The sequence below is a fragment of the Cydia pomonella genome, chromosome 24 (genome assembly GCF_033807575.1).
Source record: "Cydia pomonella isolate Wapato2018A chromosome 24, ilCydPomo1, whole genome shotgun sequence".
In the NCBI taxonomy this organism is placed as follows: Eukaryota; Metazoa; Arthropoda; class Insecta; order Lepidoptera; family Tortricidae; genus Cydia; species Cydia pomonella.
In genome coordinates, this window is record NC_084726.1 from 10834614 (window position 1) to 10861568 (window position 26955).

General features: G+C 35.7%; 1 long non-coding RNA gene across 1 annotated transcript; it reads right to left on the minus strand.

The window, feature by feature from the left end:
• Positions 1 to 4241: 4241 nt before the first annotated feature.
• On the minus strand, positions 4242 to 7574 carry LOC133531168 (uncharacterized). The gene is made up of 4 exons (XR_009801488.1): positions 7552 to 7574; positions 5746 to 5787; positions 4839 to 4942; positions 4242 to 4318 (listed from the first exon to the last, which is right to left on the minus strand). It is a non-coding gene; the product is annotated as an uncharacterized LOC133531168 (long non-coding RNA).
• Between the last annotated feature and the right edge of the window lie 19381 nt (positions 7575 to 26955).

Sequence of the window (26955 nt, forward strand, 5' to 3'; positions counted from 1 at the left end):
AAATATCCATGCTCATCACACGAATAAATGCCCTTACCAGGATTTGAACCCGGGACCATCGGCTTCGTAGGCAGGGTCACTACCCACTAGGCCAAACTGGTCGTCGTTTATTTTCTTGTAATATAATTGTTATTTTAATTTATTACTTGGGCGGGGATGGTAAGTTAAGGTTCCCTACGGTAGATATATTTTTTTAACCGTGATTTAGATCATTGCTAGCGGGGTTTGATTAGGACTTACAAGAAGCGCTTGAGCATTGACGCACACAGCGACAGCTAACACACACAACAGCCTTGCGTACATGGTGATAGTCGAATGCCGGGATTACGCACACATCTTTACCGCTATATATACATTTGTGTTAATTGCGTGTGGCCATGATTTAATCAATTTTGTGCGTACAATCACGTATTAGATTAAGCTAATTAGCTTAATAAAGTAATTTAGAAATTTCACGCGTAAAGTGTTTATTTAATAGAAGTATGTAATTTTAAAGAGCTTTTGAAGGTACTCGTACTCTGTTCAGATGAAGCAATCATTTGAGACTGAAAACAGAAGTGTCTGTTTTCAGTCTCAAATGATTTCTTCATAAAAAAAAAGTTTTTTGTTATACAAGTTTTTTCGTCTTGGCAACATTTTACATAAAAATGTTTTTGATGGGATTTAATTTTTAGTCGAAGTACACTCTCCTAAGTCGCGGATGACTTGCTTGCGATTTATTGCGACGTTGTTTAATGTGTAGACAAAAGATTTTTTTTCGAGTTTGTGAATGAGATCGTGAAGCACTTGTCTGTATTTAAGTACATCCTTTTTTTTAATACTACGTCGGTGGCAATCAAGCAAACGGCCCGCCTGATGGTAAGCAGGCTCCGTAGCCTATGTACGTACGCCTGCAACTCCAGAGGAGACGTGCGCGTTGTCGACCCTAAACCCTCCCCCCCCCTCGTTGAGCTCTGGCAACCTTACTCTAGTGTTATTTGGCTGCGGTTTTCTGTAAGGTGGAGGTACTTCCCCAGTTGGGCTCTGCTCTAGATCTAGAATGACATCCGCTGTACTGTGCCCTACTTGAAGCTTTGTGCAGTCTTCAGTATTCTTAATACTAGTAAATATCTTGAGATTATCCTCATGTAAAAGGCAAGGACAGGTCAACTCAGCGACAAGGTCATTTATATAGACAACAAATAAAAGCAGGCCCAATTGCGAACCTTGTGGTAATGCGTATCTATTGCGTATGTTCTGTCCCTCACGGGCGCACGCGTACAGCACATCTATATAAATACTAGGTCTATGACATTTCATTTCAGTGTATTGTGGCACCACCTATTTAATGTTTTTTGATGGACACTTTTCATACATAAAGGTTTTGATTCTTTTTCTGCACTCCATACCCCCCTCGCTGACAGCTAAATAATGGAGTGTGATATAGGGACCGTGCGCGTTGGAGGGTCTGCCATCTTGTGGCCTGAATCGGAACCATAAACATTCACATTTACACGTCACGTGTTTTCTTGTGCATAGTAGGTTCTGCCATCTTGTGGGCTACATCGGAACAAAAAACATCACATTTACGCCTCGCGCCAAAAATCTGACGGCTCCTGTGCTGCCTCCTACAGTTCATGCACGCTCCCTATAGTGTCAGCTGTAAATAATAGTTCGAAATCGCTCCGGTGGCGCTAGGGTGGCACAGGGACATGACAAGAACTTATACTACGAGTATATAATAATATAGAGATGAAATGGGGGAGGGGTAACAAATAACCCGACCAAATTACGTAGGTTGTTTTTGGTATGTTGTCGGGAATGTTAAAACGTGTTCTAATTTTGTCACGTATGTTCTGTCCCTCACGGACGCATGCGTATAAAGTACTAAGTCTATGACATTTCATTTCGGTGTATTGTGGAGCGACCTATTTAATGTTGTTTAATGGACACTTTTCATACAATGAGATTTTACTCCTTCTTATACACTGCTTACAGTAGACGTATTGTTTATGGAGGGTAGAAGTAAGGAGAAAACTCTTTAAGAGGCTGTCAACACCCAATGTCCTTGAAATTGATGTTACTTAAACAGTCTTTTAAGAAAGACTATTTGTTTTAGTCAAGTAAGAAAAATATATGTTCATATTAATTATATTTCAAAGACCGTGGTCGTACTCGATAGTCGATACACGATTGAACGAAATCGGCTCGATAGAAAATAATTGCAAAGATTGGTCTTAAAATCACAATTAAACGGTTTTATGTCTTTATTGATTTGACTTATGGGTCTGCAATTAAAATCACAATTTCAAAACATTTATATCTAAACCGTGGTTGAGTTAAATATTACAATAATAATCCACTTTTTTTATTTAAATATTTTTCTTATTATTCCCTTGCCCAGGCCCAGTAACATGCGACAGTGCTATCTCATTTACTCCGATACAAATAGACAGTGTGCGCGTTTTAGGTATTGACAGCCTCTTAATAGGAAAATAGTTCCAAAGTTAGTTGTTTCTATAAATAACAGTTCCAAATCTTTCCAGAGTGGCACTAGAGTAGCTATAAACTTAGCCGTTATTGACGGAGTGAAGTGCGCTGTCAATGATTTGATTTTTTTTATCAACGACCTTTACACCAAAACAAAATTTTTGCCAAGTCAGTGTAGATTGTGGAATCCACGTAAGAGCCTTTATTTGTGGATCAATTTATTACGAATAGCTGGAATGTTTGTTCCTGAGTTTTGGGTGTTTATGAACCATTTTGTACACCTTGTCGGTTGCAAACAAGCATACGGAATTACGGGCTATCTGATGGTAAGCGATCACCGTAGCATATGGACGCCTGCAGCTCCAGGGGTATTACATGCGCATTGCTGACTCTTTAAGTACATCCTCTATAGTTGTTACGAGTTTTCTATGTAGGTATTTAATTAGGTATAATATACTTATAATTTAGGAATTTCTATCGCCAGCGCCGGCCGGTTGGTCGATTTGTGTAGGTTTCCCACCAAATATATGTGTATTAAACATAAAGGATAAATCTGGTTACTGAAATAAAATATTTCCCTAATTACTCGTATTTAGTGCTACAGGGTATTATTAAAACCAAACTTAAGTGAGTGTAAGATATACTTATCGTAAGCATCCATAATTAGTATTTATTGGACCAGTTACAAATTGTGTTCAATTATAACAATATTAATATCTAAAATGCCTTCTGCTTTATACTTGGGAACTTTATTGTATTTCCTAGCTTAGCTTAGCCTAACTAGCTTAGATAGCTTTAATGGAATGGTATTTTTTTACATTTTCTTTCATTTTCACTATGAAAAAATTTATTTTGGATTGTATAGTTTAAGCTCTTTCAAACGATACCCCATTTGACCTAGTAACTAGACTTTGAAATTTTGGACCCTCTCTCATATTGAGCTTTTTCTATAGTAAAAAAAAAAAAAATAACACTTTCAATGCGTTCGGGCTAGCCTTGTTCGTAACTACATATTGCAAATGGATAGCTTAAGTAGTTCTCGAGATGATTGGCGTTTTGACGCGGACGGACGAAGACGGACAGAGTCGCACCATAAGATAGATAGATAAGATAGATAAAATCTTTATTCAACCACAACTTACATGCTTTGTGACAAACAAATAACAAGAGAAAAAGAAAATTAACAAGACACAAAAAAAAGTAACATACAATTTGACACTAATATCAATAACAATATATTACGTGTCTTATTTTTAGATTAGTAGAGATATTAGTAGAGGTTCATGTGTTGTGGTAAAGAATAGGCGCTGACTCAGCATAAATGCTGCAGAGACCACAGCGCTTAAGGGTTCCTTTTGTACCTTTTTGGTACGGAAACGTAAAATGAAATGAAAAATGCGCCTATAAAGTAGAAGGTCCCGGATTTAAATCCTGCTAGGGGCATTTATTTTTGTTTCCATCACAAATATTTGTTCTTGAGTTATGTACGTTGCTATATCTATCTATTATAAGTATATCAACGTTTAGTACCCACAACACAAGCCTTATTGAGGTTACTGTGGGACTAGATCATAATACTTCTAGTTTATTTTATTATTATTTACTAGCCAAAAACCTTCTTATAATTTTGCTTATCATATAAGAAAAAGTAAAGGTATCTAGAACTAGTAAGGATTCCTAAATTCTGTCCCCATTTCAAATCTCCTAAAATGCTTAAGTTGGTAGGTACTTTTTGCTAGTGGTATGATAAAATAACTAAAGAAAATACTCGATAATATTGCCCAAAAAATGTTTATTGACACCATTTTACATTGACGAAAAATAGCACAAATCGTTAAACAATCGGACCCTGAAACAAAAACAAAATATATTAAACCCTTCAGTATTAATTATTGGTAAAATTATTATTGTGACAATGTTGAGCACCAACGGAGAAGTTGGGGTTCCCTACTTTTACCAACCCAGATGTTCAATAAATACCAACAAGAAGTGAGTTTGGTCTCTTCTTCCTCGCGTTGTCCCGGCATTTTGCCACGGCTCATGGGAGCCTGGGGTCCGCTTGACAACTAATCCCAAGATTTGGCGTAGGCACTAATTTTTACGAAAGCGACTGCCATCTGACCTTCCAACCCAGAGTGTAAACTAGTCCTTGTTGGGATTAGTCCGGTTTCCTCACGATGTTTTCCTTCACCGAAAAGCAACTGGTAAATATCAAATGATATTTCGTACATAAGTTCCGAAAAACTCATTGGTACGAGCCGGGGTTTGAACCCGCGACCTCCGGATTGCAAGTCGCACGCTCTTACCGCTAGGCCACCAGTGCTTCTAATAATAAGTGAGTTTGGTATTTTTAGACAAATGTAACTCACTTTTTTATTTAGAGTCCCTTCTGCTGTTCCACGCAGTACTCCTTTGCGGGAGAGAATACACACAGCTTCTTTTTCGATTTGTATCCACCCTGGAACTGTTTTACCTAGAAATAAAAGCGAAACGGTAAGTAAATCATTTTTGGCAAAAAATGTTTGGTACAAGCTTTTATCGCTGAAGGTTTTTTTCCAAAAGCATTCAATTTATCCAATAAAGTTTTTGGAAACATTCAAGTTACTTTTAAAGACCCATTTAATGATGTGCAACACGTTCATGGTTTCTGTGTTTTTTGTAACCCCCTTTAAAAAATATTTCTTACAATTTTGAGTACTTTATCCAGTAGCGGCTTACAAAATACACCTATACTTTAAATTTATATACCCCTTTCAGCACTCTTAATAGTTTATACCCTCCAATTTGGGTATAAATGAGTAAATACGGGTATATTGAGTAAATACTCAGTATTTACGCGAGAGTATTTACTCACTACCCATCTCTAGGTGCATGCGAGATGAAGGGAAATTCGTGCGTGCGTTGCTTGCCAATCATTAAGACGATCGTCAAGGTATGTATGTATGTATGTATGTATGTAAACACTTTATTGTACATAAGAGACAGGTAAAGATACAATAAAAGAAAAAAAAAATGTTGGCAATATACAAAGGCGAACTTATCCCTATAATGGATCTCTTCCAGTCAACCTTTAAACCTTTTCTCTTCCAGTCAAATTCGTATCAAAACCAGATCAAATCGTAATTAGTGATTAAATCTAAATCAGACGCGCATAGGCAGAGCCAATCATTCTATCTTTTTCTTATACTAGTATTATAAGAGAGATGAGTATAGTTTTTCGATTCTACTATGACTGACACACATTATTAGCTAGACTATAAATTAATAAATTCTTACTTTACTCGATGGAGATTTCAGTTTTACTTGGTTAACTAATTCCTGAAGGAGAAAATAAAATAAGTAACATTTTATAAAATTGTAAAAACAAGTGTTTTTAGGGTTCCGTACCCAAAGGGTCAAACGGGACCCTATTACTGAGACTTCGCTGTCCGACCGTCCGTCCATCCGTCCGTCCGTCCGTCTGTCACCAGGCTGTATCTCATGAACCATGATAGTTAGCCAGTTGAAATTTCTACAGATTATGTATTTCTGTTGCCGCTATAACAACAAAAAATACTTAAAAACAGAACAAAATAAATATTTAAGGGGGGCTCCCATACAACAAACATTTTTTTTGCCGTTTTTATAAATAATGGTACGGAACCCTTCGTGCGTGAGTCCGACTCGCACTTGGCCGGTTTTTTGTTAAGTGGGAAGTAGACCACGTGATCGACCATACAAAAAGAGAAATTGTTTTTTTCACTTCGAAATATTTTCCATTCTTCATGATTTTTCAGTATGTTATTGACACAATGAAAAACTAGGTTTACAAGTTATGCTTTTTTCAAAATTTGCAATACAAAAAAAAAGCGAAACGTCAAAATCAAAGTGATTTGTAAAGATTTAGTTAGTGGAAACCGTTTTCTCCCGAAAGGGAATTTCATGGAAAAAGTACCTTTATTTCGTTAGGATCGCAAAGCTATTCTGCCCTCATAATTCACTTCAGTAAGAACAATACAGTTAAAAAGTAGCTGTAATTTAAAGTAATACGTATTAAACCTGGGGTTGCATTTACTGAATGTTATGAGGTAAGGTAAACCGTCTATTACTGACCACCCTCCAATTACTGGCCACCTTATACTCAAGTAAACTTAAATTGTGTGATTATTAAACAGAATCCCTTTTAGTATAAGGTGGCCAGTAATTGGAGGGTGGCCAGTAATAAACGGTTTACCCTATTTACCTACTAAAATATGACTCATGCTCGAACGTTCCGGGTCCGGGCTGAGGTGACCCACACTTCAATTTTCCATAGATCACTCGTTATACAAAACGAAGCGTCGGACTCCAACCCGCTTTACCGCGAGTCATACTTTAATAAAGTGAGCAATTGTGTAACTACATTAAATTTTATTTTTTATCGATTTTTCATTAAAATAAAATAAGAGTAATATGTAAAACTGGATAGAAAATGCTGAGCAAGAATGTTATCTCAAGAAATCTGTTAAGAGGGAAGAATAGTTTTCGATCCTAAGGAGTTAGTACTATATCTATTGCAAATAAAGATTTATGATTATGATTACGAAATAACGGTACTTTTTGTATGAAATATCCATTTCGGGAGACCACGGCTTCCACTAACTAAACCTCAACAAATCACATTGATTTTAATGTTAATCGCTTCAGCATAATGTATTCTAGGTTTATAGGTTTCGCTTTTTTTCTTAAAACTATTTTATTGTTTTTTTTGTATTGCAAATTTTGAAAAAAAAAAGTAAAACCTATAGGTAAACCAAATTGTTTAATGTGTCAATAACATGAAGAAAAAAAATATTTAGAAGTGGAAAAACATTTTCTCTTTTTGTTTGGACGAGTAGTTGGTATTCTTCCCTCTTAAGTAGATTTAATAAATATTTTTCTGCCCTCAGGCCGAAAAGCGTCAACTTTCGGCACACCGCGCTAAACGAAGTTGCCGCTTTCTGGTTCCGGCGAACAGAAAAATAGTATACATACCTCCGCCAGTAAATTAAAAAGCCAGAGGAACAATTCTTAGTTTACTAATGTGTAACATTTCTTATTTTACTATTGTAGAACATTACTTACCGAGGACGTCACTAAAGCCAGCTAAAAAAATATAATATTACATTAATAGGATGGCTGATGATATTACAACGAGAAAGAATTCTATAATAACATAAAACATTCAAACTGTATATTTTTCAAACTATATACATACCACTCTACATATAGGTATAGGTGCTAACAAATTAGTTACCGATATGACATGGTAAGTACATTAAACTAATTAACTTTAATAGAAATTAAAAAAAACTTTTCATAGGTATCATTTTTTTTGCTCGCCGAACAAACAAAAATATATTATTCTATCTAAAAATAATCATCATGTGGTAACTGACAAGATAAACGTCACGTCAACAATTGTTCGTCTTAAATGTCATTGACAACGTGTCATTTGATTTGTCAACGTAAACTGGCCGCAAATTTCCTGCTACCTAAAGGTTGTCTGGAAGAGATCGCTTTTTAGCGATAAGACCGCCTGTTGTTACCTGGTTCTGTTTTCCTTTAAAATTCATTTGTAGTTTTACATGTATGTAAAATGTATAATTGTTGGTGCAATAAAGAATACTTACTTACTGGCCGGTTCTAATCGTATGATAAAATTAAATTATGTCTTATCCAACCTCGACATTGGGAGAATCATCAACACCTTAATGGAGCCATAACACGAAAAATTGATTGAAGTGGCCAGTTAAGTGTCAGGTAAAAGAGGTTCTAGAATCTGTTCTCATTTAATTATCTTATTAACGGGGTGTTTTTAAGTAGCAATTATTATTTTTTCAATTTTCTCCAAAAAAACACTAAACCTACATACAATGTTTCGGCCTTAAATATACTACAGGAGCCGAGTATATCAGCTATAAAAATATTGGTAGCTAATTGGTTAGCACAAACTTATTTTTTTTAACAAAACAGAGTCGAACCAAGTTAACTCTGCATAGCAAAATTATGACCACATCATTTTTGGTCATGAAATATTGGCTAGATATAACGATAAGTAGGGCCAAGCAGATATAATTTATATAAGAATTGCTAATATATAATTGTAAGGCTATTTTGATCAATGGAAGTTGTCAAAAGTAAATGATTGGATATCGCACCCGGTCCATAGTTTCACATAGTTTTTTTTTACGATTAGTACCAATAAAATATGAATCGTGTACTCACCATCTGCAATAAAAATATATTTTATTAGTAAATATATTATGGCCAGGACCTGTTTTGTGTATAGTAGCTGGAATAGCTATAGACACCAAAAACTTCCACGGCGCTCTTATTAAAAAAAATGAAAAGTGAATCGACGAAAGCAAATTAAAACCTGCTCACAAAATTTCACGAGAATCGGTTGAGAAATACGACCTGTACGGCTACCACCAGTTTGACACCGCCATATTCGCTGCGTGTGCGTAACTTACTATCTATGCATCTCGCTCGTGCTCGCATATTAGTGCGAGCGAGATAAATAGAAAGTAAGTTACGCAGACGTGAGCGAATATGTCAGTTTGACACTGATAAGGCAGAGAAGAACAGGCATACGAGAACAATTTTTATCCAAGCTGAAATGGAGAACTTATTTTTTCTTTATAATTTATAAACAAAAAAATAATATAATAGAGACATTCTTACACAAATTGACTAAGTCCCACGGTAAGCTTAAAGATTGTGTTGTGGGTACTCAGACATCGATATATATAATATACAAATACTTAAATACATAGGAAACACCCATGATTCAGGAACAAATATTATCACACACATATCACACACATGCATTTACCGGGATTCGAACCCAGGACCATCATGAAGGCAGGGCTACTGCCTACTAGGCCAGACCGGTCGTCATAAATTTAATGTAGGTACCTGTAAAGCCTCGTCCTTTTGCTTAGGCGAAATCTGAAATCGTATACAAATGCACCTTTAAAAAATTATATTTAGTATGTACTATAATAAAAAAAAGCCGGAGGTCGCGGGTTCAAACTCCGGCTCGTACCAATGAGTTTTTCGGAACTTATGTACGAAATATCATTTGATTTACCAGTCGCTTTTTGGTGAAGGAAAACATCGTGAGGAAATCGGACTACTCCCAACAAAGCCTAGTTTACCCTCTGGGTTGGAAGGTCAGATGGCAGTCGCTTTCGTAAAAACTAGTGCCTACGCGAAATCTTGAGATTACTGGTCAAGCGAACCCCAGGCTCCCATGAGCCGTGGAAAAATGCCAGGACAAAGCGAGGAAGAAGGAGATGTACTAATCACTTGTCTGTCATTTTATAATTATAACTTTTATATTTGCAAGGAAGAGAGAAAACATAAATTAATTTATTCAGGCTTATAAAGTTTTATGAATACGGGGGTTAGACTAGTATTTCAACGTCTAACTATATGCTGTTTTTAAACCTGTTTAATTCTGCATGTACTTTTTTAAACCATTGAACTGTATCTAAAGTTTACCATGAGTAATCAATAATAGAAAAAAGATTTGCCATAATTACGAATAAGGAGTGAAAATAACCCCCGAAAATACAATGGATTTGGCATTTTGAAAGATCTCCGTCTGCACTAGCGCCCCCAACGGCGAAAATAAATGCGTTAGCCCTCATTACATGGCCACTGTGAAGTCAAATTAAATTGTAATTACGACAATCATTAGCGTAATTACTCACCGAATCACTTAAAGTTGTCGCGCTAGACAGCTGAAAAATAAATAAAAAAGATATTAATTTACCGGCTAACTAAACGATTTTCATGCAGTAATGATGAAAAGAATCGCCTCTCAAATGTATCGCTTGCGGGGTACCTAGCACGAACAGCTTGCTGGTAGATATAGCGGAGAAATGGGACTGTCCATTTTTTGTCACTGGGCGTCTGCTGTCCTGTGTAGCAAGACCCCAAATGAAGCTGTGAGACCTAGGTTAAGATGTACTAACACTGGTATAGTAAGCCTGTATACTCGTATAACTAAGAATCTATGGGTAAATTGGCCTAAAATAAATAAAGAAATAAATAAATTCGGAGAAATTTGCCACCGAATGGACAGGTTTCTATTTTGGTATATTTTTTTTTCTACTACTTCTTTTTTTCTAAGCTACTTGCCACTTATCTGACGGATAAAGTCATCGTTGGCGTTTTACAATCTTAAAATAACTGGTAGATAAAGTGCTAAGTTTTGCTTGTTAATTTAATTTATTTGTTAAGCTATCCGATGCTTTGTGTATGTGACACACATTACTCATTTATGACATTTAATGAGACCTGTTTTTATTTGTACAATACAATACAATACAAATACACTTTATTGCACACCTCAATACAGAAACAGTACAAATAATACAACACATAAAGAAGAGGTAAACAACAGGCGGTAGGTGGTTTTATTGTTTATTTTAATTGTCTAATAAGTGTATTATTCTTTTTAATTTCATTTCATTTATAAATTTAAATCATATATGTCCAATTTTATAGTGTAAATATTTAAGTGTGATCTTAGCGAAAGCTCGAAATATTTTTTTTTTTTTTACTTGGACATTGGTAAACAGGCCTTTAGACAAAATTTGGGTGTTTGAAGAATTTCTTATTCCAAGAGGAATCAATAATAAATCGTAACTTATATGGTACAAAATAGGGACTTCTTTAGGTTTAGGTTTTTGTGTAATAATGTCCTATAATATTTTTTTATTTATTTATCAAATTTTATCCAATGTAACAGAAAAAAAAAATCGGTCCATAAAACCGAATAGTAAATGTTATCCTTATGTCACCATTGCTGTTTCCTTTATTTATTAGTCATTGTATATTTATTCTCTGTATAAATACATAATTTTAACAAAAAAAAAAACATTATTCCATAAATTGACCAAGTCCCACAGTAAGCTCAATAAGGCTTGTGTTGTAGGTACCTAGACAACGATATATATAATTATAAATACATAGAAAACACCTAAAACTTAGGAACAAAATATCCGTGTTCATCACACAAATAAATGCCCTTACCAGGATTTGAACCCGGCACCATAATAGGCAGGGTCACTACCCACTAGGCCAGACTGGTCATTAAAAATAAAAAATGAATACGTACCTTCTTTTTAGATACGGCCTAAAACGAAAATATAATATGTTATTTCAACAAAATGGTACAAAATATCAAAACCTACCGAATTCAAATTCCTTGACCGTACTATGGGTATAAAATAAAAGAATTGAAAATTAGGGAAGTAAAAGCTAGTAAATGAATAATTATATTACTGACCTGTCTGAGTTTCTTGTTAAAGTAATTAAATACATTGTCTTGTGACCCGATTTCATCCTGAAAACAAAGTTAAGTCACATTAATAAAGTTAATGTAAAAAAAAATTATTGTATCCCACAGCCTACATCCAAGGTTGGATCACCAAAAGACCACCATGATGATGATGTCACAGCAGGGCAAAGGCCTCAACTGAGACTAATTCAGATATACTTACCTCACTCTTCACGGTTTCGAGCATAATAATCAAAATAATTAGGATATCACAAAAAAAATTTAGAAAATTGGCGTCTTTTTTGTAAACATTACAAATGTTAACGTAATTTTTAAAAATATATTTATGATACGTACGTTAGTAAACTGTAATTCATAAAAACATTCTAATGTACAAGCTTTATAAAAAATTACTTTATTAAGCCATTCATGGTTTATTTATAGTTTGAAGACTTTGAAGAATCAAACCAGTAATTTGTCCATACAAAGGCTCAGGACCGCTTCGGCCTCAGTTTCATTTCGTCAACTTCTTAAGTAGTTCTCATTCGCATTTGGTCTACTGTTCCGATTCGCCAGCATTCCTATATCGTCACTTTCTTATCTCGCCCGCTTTCTTACGTGGGCCACTGTAGTAACTTGGTTATATTCCTAATTAGACTACAGTGCCGATTCGTCAACACTCCTAATTGGTCCATAGTGCTTACTCGTCAACATTCCTATTTAGACCACAGTGCCAACTCGTCAACTACATAGCATAGTAATAGTTAGGCTTGGGACTTTTGGATGCTCGCTATGGTTTTAGAATCGACGGAGTCGTCAAAGTCAGTCAAATATTTTTTTCGAAGTCAAAATGAAAGTGTGAAAATAAAACATAAAATAAAACACTTTGGTCGAAATAGGAACGTAGACAAAAATGGTATATTGACGATATCAGATATTGGACGAGTTGGCACTATGGTCAAAATAGGAATTTAGACAAAATGGGGTATTGACGATATAAGAAAATGGACGAGTTAGGAAGGTTACGAATTAGGAATTGTAGGGTGACGACATAACAGTGCGGACGATTTATGGAGATGACGAAATGAAACTGGGGCCGAAGCGTTCCTGAGCCCCCTTTTCGCTGAACTAAATAGGATTACTGACTTATGCTCTGGCAAGCCGACTTTGTCAGTTGAAAAAGGAACAAAATTCAAATTTGCCGCCATTTCTACTGTCAAAGCCGCTTTGCCAGAGTATATGTATATAATAAAAAATTTCAACTGAACCAAACTATGACTAAAACCTAAATCTTAAAATAAATAAAATTAGCCTTAAATTTAAAAATAAATAAAGTTTAAAAGGGGGACTACAGCAACTGTGGAACTACTAAACTAAATAAATAACTAGCTTAAATCTAAAAATAGGCCCTTGAGGCATTGTACCAAGGATGCTGGCCAGTCCGACCACATAGCCTCGTTGTATCGCAATGCTGATACGTCGCGAATAAATTAGTACTTATATAAATACTTATAAAGCCAAAGATAAAGTGGTGTTCGTAGGTACGGTCAACCAATTTGATTCCTAGGCCACTATAGAACCATGTCATAATGACTTCTACGACAGTGCTTATTGAGTGATGCATGTCATGTATAGAGTAGTTAAAGCGACAAGGTTCTATAGTGGCTTAGGATTCAAATTGGTTGACTGTACATGTATACAGATATAATTTTAACAGTTTTTGTAGATGATATAATTTTACCTGTGGACCGTTAATGACTGTTTCTGATCCTCCGCCTCCTCCTGCAGTCTAAAATTGATAAAAAATACATTTTCGTTACCGAAATGAATGATTTTTTTCGTTACATCTGGATAATAATTGGCTGTATAAATTATAAACTGAAATAAATGTCATATACTAAGAAAAAGTGACCAAGGCCTGGCCCCAGGCTGGAATCGAACCAGCGTCCTCTGCTATCGCGGCAGGTGTCAATATAAAGCTACTTCAAATATAAACAAATTAAAATATTTACTGAAAATAATTTAATAATAATTGGCTGGTTTTCAAATCTTCTCAATTTGGATGGAATACCCATGAAATCGATTCTGTCTCGAAAAATGTATGTAATTTTGTGTTCTGGGGGCCGATTTTTTAATTTCGAGCGCTCGATTTCGTCACTCGAAAACCTACGTAAAATGGGGAAAAGCTATAAAAAAAAAAACAAGAGATAGAAATTTGAAATCTAGTTGTATTGATCACTCGTTTTCAATTCTATTAGCAGAATTGAAATGCCTAGTAGTGGAGATAGTATTGAAGAAAGTCACACGAAATCGACGAATAAATCCGCCGTAAAACCGCAGATTTTCTACTGACTCGAAGTAGAAAAGCCGTGGTTTACGGCGGATTTATTTTTGAAATAAGACCCATAGAATTTGGGAATCTAATGGTATTGAGCACTCAATTTTTAACTCAATTAGTTGAATTAAAATGCCTAGCACTAGAGATATTATTAAAGATAGAACACGAAATCGAGCGATCGAAATTCATAAGTCGGCCCCTAGTTACAAAAATACCGTACGTTTTAGTAGCTTAGAGGATTTTCTAGGACATAAATTGAAATTGTATTTATATTGTACAGATTAGGAAACTCTGTCTATCCACCAAATTTTATAGAAATCTAAGGGAAAAAAATCAATAAAGAAATAAAATAAATCTTTACGTTTTCCATTTCTCTTTTCTTTTCCATCCTGGTTGCGGCTTAATGTCCTCACAACAGTTAATATTGACATGATTGACATATTCTTTATTTTTTTAGTTTTATAAGTTCTGTTTATTTTTTTAAATTAGTGAATTATTTTGGTTATCGATGAGCAAATTAACGTGTAATATGTGAGTGTATAGGTTATTGTGTTTATGTTAGACTATTTTAATGTATAATTTCAAATGCGATGTACAAGTTGCTTATGAATAAATGAAATGAAATGAAAATGAATAATAATTGATGTAGCCTCGTGCTGCCCAATGTACATTAGGATGTACATTCCGTTTTGATGGAAAATCAACTTTCACTAAAAAAAAACAAAGCAGCATTTCGATTGTCTCGTTAAATATTCGAGCAAATGAAAATCAACCTTATTAAAAATTGTACTAGATTCAAACTTCCTTAGCTATAATTTTGTATGGTGGGCGGCACAAGGATAGGCAAAATATACTCTTTTGTACCCATTGACTGGAACTGGAACCTCCCTGAAATAAAAGGAAACATTTTAATAGTAAAATTTCGGGAATCGCAGACAAAATTTATTAACAGAGGTAGATTTTTAGATGTAGTTTCGCTCGATAACGAGAAGCTTCAACGGGAGCATGCGTTGGCCGTCCGACGTAAGTGTCAATCTTTAATGTAAAATACGTGAGTTACTCACGTTTTTATTATATAAGATGAAATATCTAAGACAAATGCTGCCTTAACATTAACTATTAAGAATTTTAAGAAAGAACTCAAAATGAAAGTAATAATAATTAAAATTTGTTAAACAACACATTTTCATACCCAATGGTTAGAGCTACTGCTGCCCTAGAAATAACAAAAAAAAAAACAATAAATAAACATGTCTACATAAGTACCCACAACGCAAGCCTTATTGAGCTTACTGTGGGTCTTAGTCAATTTGTTTAGTAACGTCCTATAATATGTATTTCTTATTATGTTAATAAATAAAAGCTTTTATTTCGGACCAGATATCCATATTACAAACAACAAATAATTAAATAATTGATTTGTTGCCGTTTTCATTCTTGGGTCTCTTTGCGACGCCGGTAAGAATTGTTTTTGGATTTGCAGAGACAATTCTCTTGGTAGCTCTATTTGTTAAATATTTGGATGAAGAATCCATGTTTGATGGCCGCAATGTGCGATTTTGAACGCATCATAGAGGGCTTATAATGTGTAGATAAAAATAGTAGAACAACACTTTTTCTACCCATTGGCTAGAGACACCACCAAATCAGATCACAAAAAAAATTATCTTTACAATAAAGCAGACAAAAGCCGCACTAACTAGAATTATTCTAATAATATTATAAAAGAAATTGAGTAAAATAACTACGAAATAACAATTATATACCAAATTTGCTTTGGTTACATTATTTAGGGCCTGTTTCACAATGTCCAAGTATTGGATAGCTAATTAACTAATAAATTAACTGCCAGATAAAACTTCCTGCAAAACTTAGCACTTTATCTACCTGTTAAGAGGATACGGGAGCTGAGATTTAAATATTAAATCTCAAAAAACGATGTGTAGTACTCGACTCTTTCCTCCTCCAAAACTTAACCAAATTCAACGATATTTTGATATCTATATGATTATGAAATTATCTGTGTCGGACTGTTTAGTTTTTTCGGCTAATTGATATCAGTTTTGAATACTATGCTTCTCTTTGCGGCCTAGTAAATTAGGCTATTTTTGCGAATATTTGAAATGCACTATCGCCTTAAGAAACAAAAAAAAAAAAAAAATATCTGTGTAAAAATATAAAAAAATAATATAATCTGTGCCTGGTGCCTGAGCCAGGCTGGGCTAGCGCTGGTCTTCCGTCGGGGCCATGACCGTGTACAGCACGAAGCGTAACACAATGTTTACAATAAATACATATAAAAAAAATGACACAACATTAGACACACATACAAAATAGAAAAGTAAAGAAGTAACTTTACACAACGAATTTATAAAATATACATTAAAAGAATCGTAACGATAAATCATGATCAAATCATAAAAAAGAAATCGTAAAATGAATAATCAAACACGCAAGTGTTATACCTGTGCACTCTGAAAATCAGGTAAAATACATTAGATAAATATCTTTAAAGAGTAAGTAATAATTGAATAATAAGGTAGAATAACAATTTTTCGTACCCATTGGCCACCGCCGCCCTGAAAACCAAAAATCATTTAAGCCTTTAGCTGGTTTAAACCCGATTTTTTGTAGTCGATTTTTTGTTTCGCCAGATTTAGATCAAATTTGGTGGCTAGATAGTTTTCTATTCTGTACAATATAAGCATCATATCACAATACGAAAATCTTCGCCCAAGTTATGGAAATGTATGGTGTGGTGGTTAGGAGTGCCTGGCGTCCGTTGGCTCGTTGAGTGGACGACATTCGGAAGATTGCGGGTCACTCCTGGATGAGATTGGCCCAGGACCGGGATAAGGAGCGTACTCGAAGAGAGGCCTATGCTCAGCAGTGGGCGGTAAAAGGCTGATATGATAATGAAGATGGTGTTTTTGTATCTCAACGAAAAACTGCATACATTTTTTCAGGGACCAGTTATGATTTTGTAATTTCGTATTTATTCTTCCTAGATTGAGATACTCTTCAAAAGGGCTACATTAATTTTATCTATATCTGACTGACTGACTGCTTTGGCTCAGCGATCCAAAAAGAATCTTGGCCTCCGAAACGAGAGAACGCCACCTGTCCCGATCCAGCGCGGTTTCTATATCTAACGATAAAAAATAAAAAAAATAATAATAAGAAACAACAATCAAAAATGAATTTAACAAGTTACATATGATTTTATCACCGACTGTAATTTTCTTTAGAGTTTTCGACTGCTAATCAAAATAATCCGATCGCCGATCTGGTGTATGAGGGTGATAGTGTTAGTGTTATTCATCTAAGCGGTGTCCCGCTCGCACGTTGGAGCGGTATGCGCATCCGCATCCAATGTGAGCGGCTTAATTTGTGATATATATAATGAATAGGCAATCAAAAAAGCAAACATTGAAATATTTGATCATACCTGTCCACCTCCCTGGGAACCTCCCTGAAAAAAAAAGTACAATATTATAATACGAGTGTGCTCAGTTAGTCATTACACTAAAGTGGTAATAATACCGATATAGTGCGCGCGAGCTGCCGATGTGTGTAATGACCAATGCACACGTGTTTCATACGACGCTTTTCAACATACTTGCGAGAAAAAAAGAAAACTTATATATTCATCACAATTTAATTGGCAAAACAGTTAGTAAAAAAACAATTGAAAATGAAAAAAATACGCGGGTTCAATACTATATAGGATTATGAGGCTAAAAGCGGTTCAATTAACGGCCCGATATGAAGAATGATTAAGACACGTTTAAGATCTTGGAAAGATCTTTAAAGGTCGATAACTAAACGACATGTCAAAATTGACGTTTATTTCGATTCCGCTGTGATCCGAATAAGATCTATTTACGATATTTCTAACGTCAAAGTGGCATTGGTTGCCCGAATCGAGCTGCTTCTGCCAATTATACGACATACAAACGATATCTAAATGAGAACTCATCTAAACCAGAACTTATCGTCGTTATCGTATCTCATTCTTGGAATCGGGCCGTAAGTTAAACATACGTTACAAGCAAATGTGTTAAAAAGGATATTATATTTCCAATAAGTTGGTAAAACTTTCTTTAACTACAACTAATCTAAAATTTTAAGAAATTAAGTAAAAGGCCTAAGTAAAACACCACTTTTTTATACCCAATGGTTGGAGCCACCGCTGCCACCACCGCTTCCACCACCGCTGCCACCACCGCTGCCACCACCGCTGCCACCACCGCTGCCACCACCGCTGCCACCACCGCTGCCACCACCGCTGCCACCACCGCTGCCACCACCGCTGCCACCTCCGCCGCCGCCACCGCCCTTAAAACAAAAACAAATAAGATTTTATTTTAATTTTATCAACGGTGCTATGAATTGGAGAGATGCAGGATCATTCTCGGAAGTTTCTGTAAACTTTGCTTTGGCATAATGTATACAACGTGTCTCCACTTTCTGGACATTAACCGAGATCCCGAGTAGAGTTCCTTCTCAGGAATGTTCTAATATGGTAAATTATTTGATTAGATAAATATAAAAACACATTTTAAAAGTTAAATTAATTCCAATAAATCATCAATAAACAGGAGCATATAATTAGTCGTGACAATGACGTTAAGATTAAAGTGATACTTGTGGCATGACGTGACATACTGTTTAATAACTGTGTATCATACAGGCTTTTCCGAAGTGTTAAATCGTAAATCATTAATTTCTCCGTTAATACTGTGGAGTTTGGAATGAGACAGTACATACGTTAGAAATACCCTAATCGACACCTCTGTCCATCTGTGTGATGAATAGGATGAATAGGAACCTCTGGAGGTTAGAGACACGTTGTATTTATCTTGGCACAAAGTCAGAAGGTCACGAGCTCTTCATTCTCTTAGCAACTTCAAACAAGTTTTGCCCATTAATACTCTAATGATGTGTATCCAAAGAACTTCTCGATAAATTGGATCGCCTTTTCAATAACTGCATAGGTAAATAAATAAAATGAATAAATAAATATTTGGGGACAATCTTACACAGATCGACCTAGCCTTGAACTAAGAAATGGCGACGATATACATACGTATATAGATAAATACATACTTATATACATAGAAAACACCCATGACTCAGGAACAAATATCTGTGTTCATCACACAAATAAATGTCCTTACCTTACCTTCTTCGATCCCGGGACCATCAGCTTCATTGGCAGGGTCACTACCCACTAGGCCAGATCGGTGGTACGTTAAATTTTTTGCCTTCACAAATATGATCATGTCTCTGCACTCTGCTCTCACCTTGGCTGGCTTCCCATGATTGAGGATCGTCCCGTTCTAACTTAACAATTTGTTACGGGTTTTATCCAGGGACCGGTCCGGTATCCCCTTCGAGGGTTTTTGAAGGGGTATTTCGTAAGGCTGTAAGCAAAGCCTTACGAAATACCCCTTAAGCCGTTGCTAACTAAAACCCTTTCATTTGGATTTTTAAGCGCTTCATAATACGGGTAAGCTGATACCCGTTCCTATGCGCTAACCCCTTGAAGGGGTATCGATTATAAATTATAACGCTTATGCCATTTTCAACTTTCTCTTGGTATAAATAGAATCAAATATTGCTTATTTATATATAAAAGTAGGATTGGGTGTCTAGCGCGTTGACAGCACAGGCGTCATGATTTTTGAATTAGGAAGGGGATACCCTTTCATTTAGCGGTAACTCTGAAAGGAAAACCCCTTCCTAGAGCTAAGTCAAATGAACGGGTAAGCCATTCAAAGGGAAAGCCAATCGTTAGGGCTATTCGATGAACGGCTAAGCCATTTAAAGACTTTTTTCTGGGGAGGCGTGGACGGGTCCCTGGTTTTATCTGGTTTTGATACGACCTTGATGATCGTGTTGGTGATTGGCGCGTGAGTGAACTACTCTCATTTTATTTCGCATGCACCAATCGGCGTGAGCGATATTCAAGGTTGTATCAAAATAATATAAAAACAGTAGGTAATTAGTTGTTAAATCTGAATTGGGCCTATGGTCATAATTATTATGACAGTCCAATTTTTTTTTTCTGTACCTGTCCTCCACCGTTATTAATATTCTGTGAATGAAATTAAAAATGTATTACTTAATTTTAAATACTTATGATAACAAAAAATAACGTAAAAAAACTACGGGGTTGGAACTTAATTAGAAAAAATAGGAAAAGAAAAACATCAAATTGGAAGGGCAAAAGTGCAATACGGGTTAACCTTCATAATAAAACAATAAATACTTAGACAAAGAGATATTATAAATATTAATAAACACTTAAATACAAAGTAAACACCCATGACTCAGGAACAAATATCCGTGCTCATCACACGAATAAATGCCCTTACCAAGATTTGAACCCGGGACCATCGGCTTCATAGGCAGGGTACCCACTAGGCCTATCAGGTTTTGACTTTGCGTTACGTTGGTATATAATATAATTAGTTTTTCCGTTTAAATTTATTTATCAAATGAACATAAAATACCTTTTTTAATCAGAATATTCAGACAAAAATTGGCCTGATGAGTTAACGAACCCTAATTTCGTTGGTTACACAATTCAAAATATAATAGTTAGGATTTTTTTTAAAGAAAAATACAAAAACACATTTCGAAAATATAAAAATGAAAGAACAATATTGTAGTCAAAAATCAAAGCTAAATACCCCTTCAATGATGTTTTGACTAATCTGAAAATAAAATAAAATAAATAAACTACCATTTTATATGGGTGGACAAAAGCTAACAAATTATAGGTACGTATTATAATAGTCAAATACGATAGCTTTGTGTGGAAAAATAATATTCGTATCTACAATATTTCCTAGGATTTACCAGTGTTGCTAACAAATGCGTAAATTTGTCGTGGCCATATCTTAGAAGATATTTCATGTGGCAACCATGATGTGATCGGTACCCCTAGTGTAAATTTATTCGATAGCGAAACGTGAAGTACGATTTTGCAAAGGATTTTGAGTTTCCAAAACGTCCCGCTTGGCGCGCTGTTTCTAAATCCCATACAAAATGAGACTTAACACAAACACGAACGTTACGTTACGCTATCGAATAAATTTACACTAGGGGTTCGGTTGATCACACAATGAAGAAGTCAAACCTAACGCGTGAGCTCGGTGTCGGTGAAAGCGGGCGCGAATCCGCTCGTCGAAAGCAACGTGGCGTGCTCTTGTGCCACGACTCATTTTAGGTCATCGCCCCAGCCAAGTAAGTCAGTAAGTAACTAACTTTTTTTAACTTAGTCAGTGGGGAAACCATCTACAAGCTCTTTCGTGTCTAACTCGTGCATTTGTATACATTTTTTCCACTTACTGAAGGTCGATAGAGAAGGGGCGAAGCTCTTCTTTTCTGACTGCGTTTATGCGACGTATGTATACGAATACGGGAGTTTTTGTGCTATGACGATTTTTTTTTCATTTATTTAACCTGGGAGGTTTAACTATACGCTAAGCCACTCCCGTATATTCAAAATATTACATGTATCTAAGTAACATTTAACAATGAGGAAAAATAAATATTAAGCAGTTCCTTGGCATCATCAGACGATGGTGATGCCAAGGCACTGTTACACCATCCTAGTTACTACCATTGCCACTTGCCACTGACACGACCGCGCCTCTGAGCAGCGTTCCGGACACATTCCGTCAGTACGTGTACGACATCCTCAACCATCCTCAATCAATCTAGGCAATTAGATGAATCTGATAACTTCATGAGATATTTGAATTTATTAGAAGGTTATGTGTCTAGTACGCAGTCGAAGCAGTGATGATCTTCGAAACGAAATTTAAGTATATCGTTCTTATTTATGTGACCCAGATTATTCAGACAAAAAAATCGCACTTGTGAGTTCTCGACTTTTCGAACATTGATTTCGTCGACAAAACTTTAGTACCGAATTTAAGGAAATAATTATATTAGAGTTAAAATCAATTTTCAGTACCTGTCCATCGGCGTTTATATTAGTCTGAAGATAAAATGAAACAAAATAATGGTTATAAAATAATATTTAAGAAACTGTCACTATATTGGGTTACACATTCTGATGGGTCACACACACACCTCAGATTGACCATCGATGTATGGTGGGATTAGAAACAGCATTAAAAGTGTAAATCAAATAAAGCCATTTTTGAATAAGGGTAAATCAACTTTTTCTTGTCTTTAGTTGCCATGGTTACGGTCGCCTGGGTCACTAATATATGCCCATGGTCGTAACCAAAAATGTACAAGAAGTTAATAAGTTTTTGGCAAAGTTTCATGCCAAGTCTCGGTGTTAAGTCTCCATCATCAGATTAGTTCGATGGTGCCACAATATTGCATTGTCACCCGACTTACATTTATGTATGCAAATTTTCAGCTTAATCGGGACGTGAGACAACGGGACAGGTGAAACTAAATAAAAGCTTGTAAAAATAAATAAATTTCAAATGTCGATATAACAGGTTTACACTCTTAGCCGACGGCAAATGTGTCTACGGAGAGATCTGTACGCAATAACACACACAACTACATTTTTGACTTTGAAAAACGGTCTACATGACTGACACGTATTGCTAACAGGTTATTCAATATTACCCACAATCTTCGAGCAACACCAGGAAGGGAGACGGCATTCATACTATTTCCCCTCTACCGAAGCATAGGTACAACTGTACCTATGGCGGTGCATGTTGTGACTCGTCCGTACACAAAAGAAGATCGAGGTTTGCAACATTTGTCTCTGACGTTTGTCATTCTCTATGTATTTGTGTATCGCTTGGATTCCTCCCTACCGAAGTGTCGGGAGCCGGTGTTGCTCGAAGCCCACTACACAATAACTTCACTAAAATGTTTTATATTGTCAAACATCTTGCGCGGCACCACAATATTTGTCGTTATCAAGCTGCGCTGTCGAGTCACTCACTGCACCCGGGTATATCCTTAAACTATATCCAAAAGAAGTATGGTCAATGTCATCTCGCTTTGTGTGGTAGGGCACAGCACAGCGGATGTCATTCCAGATCTAGAGCAGAGCCCAACTGGGAAAGTACCTCCACCTTGCAGAAAACCGCAGCCAAATAACACTAGACGCTACTAATAGTGTTGTGTTCCTGCCCGTGAGTAAGGTTGCCAGTGCTCAACGAGGGTGCGGAGTGTTAGGCTCGGCAACGCGCATGTAATACCTCTGGACGGAGACTGCTTACCATCAGGCGGGCCGTATGATTGTTTGCCACACACGTAGTATATAAAAAAACATACACGTGGGATAATTGTAGCTCTAATCTTACTTCTGTATTTCTCTAGTTCTTTGTCTGTAGGTATGTCCCTATAGAGTCAAACACCATTTTTTCGTACCTGTACACCATGTACGTTTATGCTGGTCTGATAAAAAAAAAATTGTCTTTAGGCATACAGTTGTACAATACGGGAGCTGAGATTTAAATATTATATCCGTCTCGCTAACGGAAGCGGCTCCTAAAACTAGTGCGATAAGGACAACGCCAGCCAGATAAGGCGAAAAATCCTGCGTTTAAATCTCAAAAAACAATGTTTCGTACTCGACTGTTTCCTTCTCCGAAACTTAATCATATGTAACGAAATTTTGAGATCTAAATGGTAATGAAATTATCTATGTCGGACTGTTTTGCTGTTTAGGCTACTTAATTGATTTCAGTTTTGAATACCATGCACATGCACAAAGAATTGTGGCCTAGTAAATTAGGCCGTTTTTCTAATATTTGAAGTGCACTAGCGCCATAAGAAATAAAAACGAAACAGTTAAACACACATATTAATAATAATAATATGTGTTGAAAAAATCATTGATCTAGCTTCAAAAACCACGGAGGAAACAGTCGAGTACGTTTGTATGGAGAAATGACCACTCCTTTTGTCTTTTAAATGGTGCTTATCTATTAGACCCAGAAAAAACCCAAAGGCATGGCCATTAAAAAACATTTTTTTTATCGTAGGCTAAAAAAACTTGACGTACCTGTCCATTGTCTGTGTCCTAAAAAAATATCAATTGAGTGAACAACTCATCGAAGTTAAAAAAGCTTTTTTACAATACAGTCATATGGTGCTACTTTCCAGTACGCGTGCGGGAATGAGCACTTTCCGTGCATATGTCAAAACTTTAAAGAGGCATATGTACTGTAAACCGTTGTACGATACACGTGCGAATAGGTAATTCGCAACTCGTGTTGATTTAAAACACAGCCATCGGTCGTGTTTTAATTTATCACCACTCGTTGTGAATTTCCTATTTTCTTATCGTAAATAACTATCCCATCAAAAACATTTTCATGTAAAATGTTGCCAAGACGAGACCATAAGGCTCGCACTGTCAAAAAGTTATCAGATCTCTTGTAGAGCCAAGCTTCTAACTTGACAAGCCCTAACTTCACAAACTCTACAGCTTAGTCAAAATATATGGCTAGGCTATTGGTTCACCCAGGGCCGGATTTAGGGGAGGGCAACCGGGGCTACAGCCCCCACAATAGAGACTTCGGAAAATTTACCATTTTCTTTGGTAAATAATTTGGAGCCAGGCAGCCCCCACTCCTTTATTGCCCGAGGCCTCCAGACCTCTAAATCCGGCATTGGCTTCACCCTGCGTATGAAGCCCATGGTCCGGGTTATTTGTGTGATGAGCACGGATATTTGTTTCTGAGTCATGGGTATATTCTATGTATTTAAGTATGTATTTATGTATGCATATCGTCGCCTAGTACCCATAATAAAAGCTTTGCTTAGTTTGGGGCTAAGTCGATCTGTATAAAGATTGCCCCCAAATTCTAACATATAGTTAATAAAAAAATTATTAAATAGTTATTTTTATTTTAGCCCGCAACGGGTTATTTTCATATACCTAAACTGTGTGGGTAATGATAATCATATGTTGTTTAAAAAAAAACTTACCCAATTTACACGGTCACCACTCCACTGAAAAAAAAAGGAAATTGAGGAAACGTCTATTTTTTATTTCATTTGATATACTGAAAAGGGATACGGTCTATCTGTGGTGGGGAATGTAAACGCTCGAGGTAGATTTCTGATAATCTATAAGTAATAATATTTTTTCTTCAAACAGAAATATCATAAATATCGAATATTCATTCTGAAAGCGGCAAGCATTAATGGTAGTCTAATACCTACTAGAACTCGTGAAATTAGGACAGTTATTTCAAAATAAAAAGTGTTATGATTTTGATATAACCTTGACGATCGTCTTGCTGATTGGACTCGCTTAATATCGCATGTATCAACCAGCAGGAGCGATCTTCAAGGTCGTATTAAAATTATATTAAAATCGAAAGAGATATCATATCAATATTGGCTCTGTGGGCTGTATACCTCAAGAACTCTCTGGTTCCATCATTTTTCAAAAAAATCTGTACACACTAGTTACTCATATTTTGTGAAATAAGAATTGAGACGCCATTTACAACACACTTTTATATTATAACATTTAAACGCGTATACATGTTCATTCGTTAAAGAATATTGCAAAAATAAAAAGCTTGACAATCCGCCGCCGCTTATATAGGTGGCTGGGAACTCGTAACGCGCGATGTATGCAGAGCAGCGCCATCTACCATGAAATTGAGTAAACTTTCTTGCTTGCCGCAACAAAATCAAAAGAGTTTTTTGCTCGCTATGGGCTGTTTTCATGGAAGTACGGAAACTAAGTAATTAAACTAATTAATCATTTAGATTGTTAATTAAAAAAACATACCCATTTATTATCTTTATGGCCATTATGGCCGCCGGTACCATGCCACTGAAAATTATATACATTACTTACAATCTACATTATATATAGGTATATATGCATATATGTAAAGGACAGTGGCTCCCAAAGTTGACTGGGCTCCTACTCATCTAACAAAAACTGCCAAATTCGGAACCCACCTCTTGGCCGTCTTAGTAATATACCACTTGAACGACCATACAAAAAGAGAAAACGCTTTTCCACTTCTAAATATTTTCCATTTTCCACGATTTTTTAGTATGTTATTGACACAATGAAAAACTAGGTCAATAGGTTATCCTTTTTTTTTTAATTTGCAAAAAAAATTTTTTTTTAAAGCGAAACCTATAAACTTAGAATATATTATGTTGAAGCGATCGACATCAAAAACAAAGTGATGTGTTAAGATTTAATTAGTGGAAAACGTTTTATCCCGAAATAGAATTTCATAGAAAAAGTACCGTTATTTCACTAGGATCGCAAAGCTATTTTTCCCTCTTAAAAAGGGCGTATAAAATATTATTGATAACGATCAGATAGCCCGATCGGAATGTCGGCCTTCGGAATGTCTTATGTTTCAGGGCCCGTTCAATATTCGCTCGCGACCCACCAATGGGTCGTCTTATATATCGTTTTATTCGCAATACCTACTACTGTAGATCTCGTAAAATTTTAGCCACATGCTTATATATTGACTACTTTTCTTTAGACCAGCCATACCTACTCAATTTACTGGTTATGTTAATAATGATTAAATTGATAACTTAATGTATATATTAAGTAATGCGTATTATTTGATATTTAGATTTAGTTCTACAAAATTTTTAGACTAGTATTTTTATAGAATTTTGGTATTTAACGATAACGATTATTTAAGTTTGACATACATATAATCATTTTTTTTAACAGTAATAACTGCATCAATAAATTGGTCTGATATTTAGATTAAGATGTGGTTAAACTTGACAATATAAAAGTGCTTGTTGCTAGGCCTACCTATTTGAATAAATAAAATACTGACTTTGACTCAATTGGAATGAGGGCCACAACGACGGTTTTGCATTGTAGCCCCGG